General features: G+C 39.4%; 1 long non-coding RNA gene across 1 annotated transcript; it reads right to left on the bottom strand.

Annotated features, from left to right (window-relative positions):
- Positions 1-3,806: 3,806 nt before the first annotated feature.
- On the bottom strand, positions 3,807-7,643 carry LOC127623376 (uncharacterized). The gene is made up of 3 exons (XR_007968051.1): positions 7,408-7,643; positions 5,527-5,746; positions 3,807-5,191 (listed from the first exon to the last, which is right to left on the bottom strand). It is a non-coding gene; the product is annotated as an uncharacterized LOC127623376 (long non-coding RNA).
- Positions 7,644-8,745: the final 1,102 nt, after the last annotated feature.

The following is an 8,745-nucleotide window of genomic DNA, read 5'->3' as shown; positions in this document are numbered from 1 at the left end:
TGTCTTCTCTCCTCTAGACCAGCACGGACTACACCACCCAGCCCCTGGCTGTCTGACATCCTTCGTGAACATCGGACTGTTCTCAGGGCAGCTGAGAGGAGATGGCGGAAATCTAAAGATCCAGCTGATCTAGGTAAATATCAGCTTCTGCTCGCAACTTTTTCAAATAACGTTAAAACTGCAAAAACTTCATATTACCAGACCAAAATCAACAGCACCACAGACACTCGTAGCTTGTTTAGAACATTTAACACACTTCTCTGCCCTCCCCCTCCACCACCTGACACATCACTGACAGCAGATATATTCGCCACATTTTTTACTGATAAGGTTACAGCCATCAGCAATACATTCACAGCACCACACCCTGTCAAACACCTGGCTCCTGTATGCAACCCTTCTTTCACTATGTTCTCTCCTTTAACTGACACTGAGGTCTCTAAACTCCTCCTCTCCAACCACCCCACAACCTCTTCCCTTGACCCCATTCCATCACACCTTCTCCAGGCCATCTCTCCGTCCATCCTACCGGCACTTACACACATAATTAACACATCCCTTCTTGCAGGCACTTTTCCCACTACATTTAAGCAGGCTCGAGTAACCCCACTGCTGAAAAAACCTGCACTTAACCCCACACAGATAGAACACTACAGACCAGTCTCTCTCATCCCATTCATGGCAAAAACACTTGAAAGGGCAGTTTTCAATCAGATCTCCGCCTATCTCTCACAGAACAAGCTGCTGGATGACAATCAGTCGGGCTTCAAAAGTGGACACTCCACTGAGACTGCCCTGCTGTCTGTCATCGAGTCGCTGAGACTGGCGAGAGCTGAATCGAGATCATCCGTTCTGATTTTGCTGGACCTTTCTGCTGCCTTTGACACAGTCAACCATCAGATCCTACTCTCCACCCTCTCTAAACTGGGTATCACTGGAACTGTGCTTGACTGGTTCAACTCTTATCTCTCAGAAAGGTCCTTTGAGGTAGCATGGAGGGGAAGTATCCAAGCCACACCAGTTACTTACTGGGGTACCTCAGGGATCAGTGCTTGGGCCACTTCTCTTCTCCATATACACAACATCACTGGGACCCATCATCCAGTCACATGGTTTCTCTTACCACTGCTACGCTGATGACATGCAACTCTACTTGTCTTTCCAGCCCAGCGACACCACAGTGACCGTTCGAATCGCTGCCTGTCTGGCAGACATCTCGGCCTGGATGAAGGAACACCACCTTCAACTCAACCCTGCCAAGACAGAACTCCTTGTCTTTCCAGCCAACCCTGCTGTTGAACACAACATCACCGTGCAGCTGGGTCCAACTACAGTTTCAGCCTTCCAAAACGGTCAGAAATCTAGGGGTAACCATTGATGATGAGCTAAATTTCACAGACCACATTTCAAAAACTGCAAGATCTTGTAGATTTACACTCTACAATATCAGGAAGATAAGACCCTTCCTCTCTGTACATGCCACACAACTGCTCGTTCAGTCCCTTGTCATAACTAGACTGGACTACTGTAATGCTCTCATTGCAGGCCTTCCTGCATGTGCTATTAGACCTCTCCAAATGATCCAGAATGCAGCAGCATGTCTGGTCTTTAATGAACCTAAGAGAGCACATGTTACACCACTCTTTGTCTCTCTCCACTGGCTGCCGGTTCATGCACGTATTAAATTCAAGGCCCTGATGCTGGCATATAAAACAGTCACTGGGTCTGCTCCAGCATACCTAAAAACATTTATGCAGAGCTACGTTCCCACCAGAAGCCTGCGGTCGGCTAAGGAACGTCGCCTTGTCGTACCAAAACAAAGAGGCACCAAAACACTTTCCCGGACTTTCAGTTTCATCATACCACGGTGGTGGAATGACCTTCCCAACTCAATCCGGGAAGCTAACTCACTCTCTATCTTCAAAAAGCGGCTAAAAACACATCTTTTCCAAAAGCACTTAACCGGTCAATAATAAATAAATAAAAAAAAATAAAAAATATATATATATATATATATATATATATATATATATATATATTTACATTTCTTGTTGCACTTAAATCTGTTTTGTATACTATTATGATGATAGTGAAACTTTGTAATATGGCACTTTTTGTACCACTGTCTCCCTAAGATGATTCGCTGATGTTCTTCCTCTTTTGTAAGTCGCTTTGGATAAAAGCATCTGCCAAATGAATAAATGTAAATAAATGTAAATGTAAAGCTTGATGTCAGGGCATAGTCAATCAATTCTACAAAGGAGTTTTCACATTTGCCTTCAGTCAGGCAGGACTTCAAAGGCTCGTCCAAAACGGTAGATGTCCTTGAATTTAACATCTCCCCAATTGAGGGCATGGGTGAGCTTACAGAACTGCTCTGTGTATTGCTCGATAGTATTGCTTTCTTTTCTTAGAAAGAGCAGTTCCATTGCTGCTAGATCCATAAGGTTTTGCCCAGTTGGTCTGTAATGTTCTGTGAACGATGAGACAAGAAGTGCAGATCTAATTGCAGCTTTTTAATAAAGAATCACTAAGAACAAGGAATCAAAATAAACAAGAGTACAAACATTACAGCCTTGAAAGGAAAACAACTGACAAAGAACACAGGAAAACCAAAGGATACACAAAGGCAAATGAGAAAACGTGAACAGAAAGCAATGAACAAAGACAATGAAATAAATATAAGGCAGTTGTTCTGTAATGTTCTGTGAACGATGAGACAAGAAGTGCAGATCTAATTGCAGCTTTTTAATAAAGAATCACTAAGAACAAGGAATCAAAATAAACAAGAGTACAAACATTACAGCCTTGAAAGGAAAACAACTGACAGTGGTGGCTCAGCGGTTAAGGCTCTGGGTTACTGACCAGAAGGTCGGGGGTTCAAGCCCCAACACCACCAAGACACCACTGTCGGGCCCTTGAGCAAGGCCTGTGAACCTATCTGCTCCAGGGGTGCCGTATCATGGCTGACCCTGCACTCTGACCCCAGCTTAGCTGGGATATGTGAAAAATAAATAATTTCACCATGTATATGCAGAAATGTATGTATAATGTGTGAAAATTGATCAATTTATTTTATAAATGCAACCTCTATTGGTTCCCAGGGAGAACCTTACAACTGCACACAGCACAGTACTCAAAACACTGTGTAAAATGTAGTAGACTTAAAAAATGTATTACACAACACAGAGTATGACTATGTGAAGATGTATTGCTAATCTAGCATCAAGATTTTACTCCTCAAATTGTAAACTCAACATGTAATTAGTAAACACTTCTCAAAATGTAATAATTATTAGGCAAAATTCACATAACATATAATCACGTGAATTAAGCATTCCAACTTAATGAAATATGCGAACAGATTATGCTTTGTTAATGCAAAAACAAGCAGGATGTGGTTACACATCTGAGGCCTTCCACAATAAAGTTGTTCATGCATGACAACATTTTAGGTAAACCCCATAAGGCTAATTTGCCTTGGGTTCCTTTGGGATTTTCCTATGGGGTTTAATAATGGGAGTATGGGAATTGTGAGTAAAGTAAGGTCTGTGGTAAACATTACTTGATGATAAGTGGACATTTTGTTCTACAACATATATTACACAATTTCATACCTCAAATGTGAATTTTGAAGCCGGTATGTGATTTAAAAAAAAAAGTTTTTAATTCAATACAGCTTCAAAATGTTTGAGGTATGAAAGTGTTTAATATATGTTGCAGAACAAAACGTCCACATATCGTCAAGTACTGTTTACCACGGACCTTATTTTACTTATAAATCCAAAACTCCCATTATAAAACCCCATAGGAAAATCCAGAGGGAACCCATGGTGAATTCTCTTCCAGGTTTGTGGACTACAAACTGAACAGCTCTATGTAGTCTAACAAACAAAATGGCTACTACACTCATCAATGTGGTACAATTCTTAAAGTGGCCACTAGATATCCTTGTTGACTAATAAACTTGCAATAGTTTGATTATCACCGCCTGTGTAAACATACTCAGTTTAAGTCAACAGGGTTCAAAACTTTCAAGCTCTGAAAGAGACATACATGCATAAGAGACGTTTGTTCATGCATCCTTGTGCACACATAAAGTGTGAGTAGCCTACTCGTGAATAAACTTCTATCATGAATGTGCATGGGAGGATGTGCATTAAGCTTTTTTTTAATGAGGACTACATTTTTGCTTTGTTTTCACCCATAGCAATTCTATCGCTTCAGAAGACATGCATTAAACCAATCAAGTTGTATGGATTACTTTTTTTTCTGCCATTCTGTCCTCGAAGCTTGAAAGGTTTGGATTCCATGGACTTACATTGTTTGGACAAAAAACAGCTGAGATATTCTTAAAAAAAAGAAGCAGAAGACAAACAGTTCGGAGGGACTATTTGCACTATATGTGAATAGCACCTGCCCCACTGCATGGCTATTTGCACTCCAAGACTGATGGAAACACAGAAATGTATGACAAACTGCCCCAATATTGCAATAGCAATAATGTGATAAAATAAATAAATGGTGTGAATGTGATAAAATAAATAAACACCAAAAAAAAAAAAAAAAAAAAAATGCTACAGTGACGCCCCTAAAGAACATACTTTTAATTGCTATTTATTATAATAATCTACAGTTATAGTTAGAATCCATAGTTTTTTGCACAGAGTGCAAATTGTCTCTTCTAACAATGCAATACGATTTTGAGAAGGTATGCAGGTGAGTCAATGATGAGAGTATTACCATTTTAGGGTGAACATTTAGGGTGATTTTATACTTGATTGAAAATAAGTGCAAATAGTCTCTGCCAACAATGCAATACGATATTGAGAAGGCATGATGGTGAGTAAATTATGAAAGTATTACCATTTTAGGGTGACCATTTAGGGTGATTTTATACTTGATTGAATTTATACTTGCAAAATTGAAGAATGGATGTGACATAATTTCCAAAACAAAAACCAAAAATGATTTTTTTCAGTTTGTGAAAAACTTGTGACTTGGTTCCCCAATGATGATGGGAATCAGGGAGAATTGAAAACCCCATGTAAATGAGGAACCCAAGAAATTTGTAAAATTCATCGGGGGCCACCTCCTTCCAAGCTCCTTGGTAGCTGGAATATGACGGGCAATTTAGGACGAGCTCCCACTCCTGATGGTTTGTAAAGCTGCATGTCTCAGCAACTACAGCCTGAGCAAAAAAACAGCATGAAAAAGTAAATTTCTCACAACATCATATTGGAGACTGACCGCACAGTCTGACGCACACCAACTCAATACTGAATGAATGGCTAGGCTTAAATTGGAGAGGTTTTGATGCCTGTGAATCTATGTCAGAATACGAGGGATAAGAAACAGAGCATTTACATTTGCTACAGGGGAGCATTTACGCTTTCTAGCTGACTTGGGACCTGTGCGAGAATGGCTAGCTATACCCAAAATAATAAGAGTAACAGTGTTAGTGTTACTGTGAGTATCAGTCATATGAGAAATAGAAATAAACATTACATACACATTCATACATACCCAGTTGATGGTCTTGGCTGGGGATCAGATTCCATCTAATTCTCCATCTCCTCGTGGTCCTTGTCTTCCTGCAATGGTTCCTGATCCAGAAGATCTTCCTCCTGTTTGCTCATTCCCTCATGAGCCACATCCTCCTCTGCTATGAACCTAAGCTCATCAGCATTCAGCTACCGCCTCCTCTTGAGGGTGCTGAGCAGGGAGCCATAGTCTTTATCCATCTCTACAACAGAAAAAGTACAAAATTCCATACACTGAAAAATCTAACCAGAATGTCCAACTGCAGACATCCCTCTCACACTTTCCTTGTTAACAGGAATCTACACACAACCTAAAATCATGTCTGTGTGATGGATGGGTAAGGCTATCTGCAGAGTTATAGAATGATGTCTACCGTTTTTTTAATGACATGGGAAAGCTAGATAACTTCTCTAACTAGCAGGCCAGTTTCTAGGCAGGTCTGAACAGCATCTGCTCTCTGCCTCACATTACTCCAGGTGGATTTTTCACAAGCAACAAAATTGGCCCAAAAAGTTAGTGATATTTACCTCAAATGTAACATAGTATTGCTAGCTAATGTTTATTTAGTAAGTTTCACATAAACTGCCAAAAAAGGTTGATATAAAAAGAGGCTCGCTGATGACGGTCAAGTCAATTTTCCAGAAAAAACTAGCTACAAATAAATGCTTCATAAATAAAAAGGTTTGACTATCATCCAGAAGTGACAAAATTGGCCAAAATGTTATTGATATTTAGCTATAAATGTACATAGTATTGCTAACTAATGTTTATTTAGCAAGTTTCACAGAAATTTGTTTAAAAATAGAGCTAGCTGCCTGTCCGATGAACGCCGATGGTCATGTAATTTTTTTTCACTTTTAATTGACAATATTGACAACATGTGTTAAATACCTCAAAAGATCGCCTCAGTTTTCAATTTGACATCAATCCATCACTTGAGTTCATATCCCGGGATATCCTCTCTGGCTCCACCCAGGAAAATGGAGGATGAAGATGATGACGATACATTTATTATTCACGCCCAGTAACCCCTTAACCAATTATATGTGCTTTTAGCTGATATTGTTATGAGAATCTGGCCGTTTTCAGAAATAAAATCGGTGATTGGACGGCCAAGATATTGAGACAGGAACCGTGGGAATAATTATTCCCAAATTTGAACGCTCTGGCTGGTAAGGGTTAATACGCATAATACACACACATTTGGCGTAAAATATTCATTTTTTTATTATATTAAACACATTTGTATGTATACTTTTTCATACTGAATGGATTATGAGTATATTTATAATCAAAATTTATCTTGCTTCGTCTGCCATTTTTTATTTATTTTTCCACCGAGCTCCTCACGGTGCATTCTGGGATCGCCTAACCGGAGAAGGACACATCCGATGCTACTTTCAAATTTGGCTAAAATTACATCTTATGAGTCAGCAAAATTAAGATGTCTAGCGTTTGGAACAGCCTTCGTGTCGGGAATTATCAAATCATTGTTTTCTGCCATTTCAGCGGGTTATGCCTCCTACACACTACACGATTTTCAAAGACGTCGGATCGTGGTACCGTTCATATTACACAACTGCCTGTCTTGTCATGGAAGTCGTAGCGTTTTCAAATGACTGAATAAATCGGCGACAGGGGTGAAACATTTCACTATTGACGAATCCTTGAAGACTCTGCCTGGACTCCAAATTGCGTTTCATAACAGAGTGCATGCAAGAAGTGATATGTGTCTTCATATGAAAACAAATGCATGATCATATGTTATGCATTTCAGAATACGATGTGTATGTTTAATCATATATTTTATTGGTTACAATATGAAAAAGTATCTCCTACTAAAAAATCTGCCTATTTGCATACCTGACTGTTCAAGAGAATTGGCAATTTCTCTCCAACTCTTCTCTTTCTCCACCCGGTTGTGGTACAGTTCAGATGAAACGTCAAATAGTCACTGGTATTCCTGCCAATGTTCCACAAATTTTTCCTCCATTTCTTCGGTCCAATGAGACTTTCTTGATACCGCAGCCATGCTAGTTGATGTTCTGTTGCAGGTAAATCAGGGCTCCTCCCACTGAAACTTCCCGTGCCCCGTTTCTTGCTCTCTCATTGGCTGTAGGTCAACGCTGCTGTTGTATTCAGTCAAAACACATTTCACATTGCAAGATGTGGAATCGAAGACATGTCCAGATATTTAACATCCTAGATATCTTGCTGACATCGGTGACACGTCGGTACTTCTCTCAAATTGCGTCTTTGACAGTTCATCCATTGCGATCATCGCTCATGGGAGCGAGCTCCAATTTGCCTGCAATTTCAGGCTTTTGTCAGCGATCTGCACTAAATTGTCAGTGTGCTAAAATCGCATAGTGTATACTCGGCATTAGTTAATTTAACACATCAACCTAGCAGGGTCACACCCTGTGGGGTAGGTTTTTGGATTGGAATCATGCAAATTTAAACAATAAACAATGGCGATGATTTTGACTCATTCATTTTTCAACTAAGGCAAGTCTCTCCAATCTTATGTCATGCCCGATACATACTGAAGCCTATTTGAACTCATTAAAAAAATCAAGGATGAGAACCACTGCCTTAGTGCATTTCACCAATTAATGTGCTTGTTGACTCGCATGCCAAACTAAATATACAACATGCCTCTTCTCATTCAGTCGATAGCAGATCCTTATTCACGAATGAGATTTAGTTTTTCATTTCATTCATTTTGTTCACAAATGAGTGTACCAGTACAATCAGTTCTTTTATGAAATGAGAATTGTATTAGGTAAAAAAAAATGCTTGTAACATTAATATTTTTTCATTTGCGTGTGTAAATAATGATTGAAAATTTTTTCTCTCGATTTTTGTAAGGAAACAACCGGAAGTAGAGCAGGAAGATTTTAAAACAATGAATATGCTAATCAGGAAACACAGCAACAACAAAAAACTGTGGTAAGTAATGGCACCAGCTCTGAGGGATTTACATGTGATAAATGTAAGGAATTAGTTAGTCTGACTGAGAAGATTAATGAGTTAGAGTCACGCATCCAAACACAAGTGGAGTTCAGTGAGAAAGAGAAGCCAGAGCGCCTAACATCAGATCAAATTTAGTAGTGTTGTCTAATGGGAAACGCAGTTTTTTTTTTTTTTACATAGAAGATTATTATTCACATCGATACTAAGGATGTCTGGTTTCACCAG

The sequence above is a fragment of the Xyrauchen texanus genome, chromosome 29 (assembly GCF_025860055.1).
Source record: "Xyrauchen texanus isolate HMW12.3.18 chromosome 29, RBS_HiC_50CHRs, whole genome shotgun sequence".
In the NCBI taxonomy this organism is placed as follows: Eukaryota; Metazoa; Chordata; class Actinopteri; order Cypriniformes; family Catostomidae; genus Xyrauchen; species Xyrauchen texanus.
Note: the sequence above shows the minus strand (reverse complement) of the source record. Positions and strands in the feature narration are given on the sequence as shown.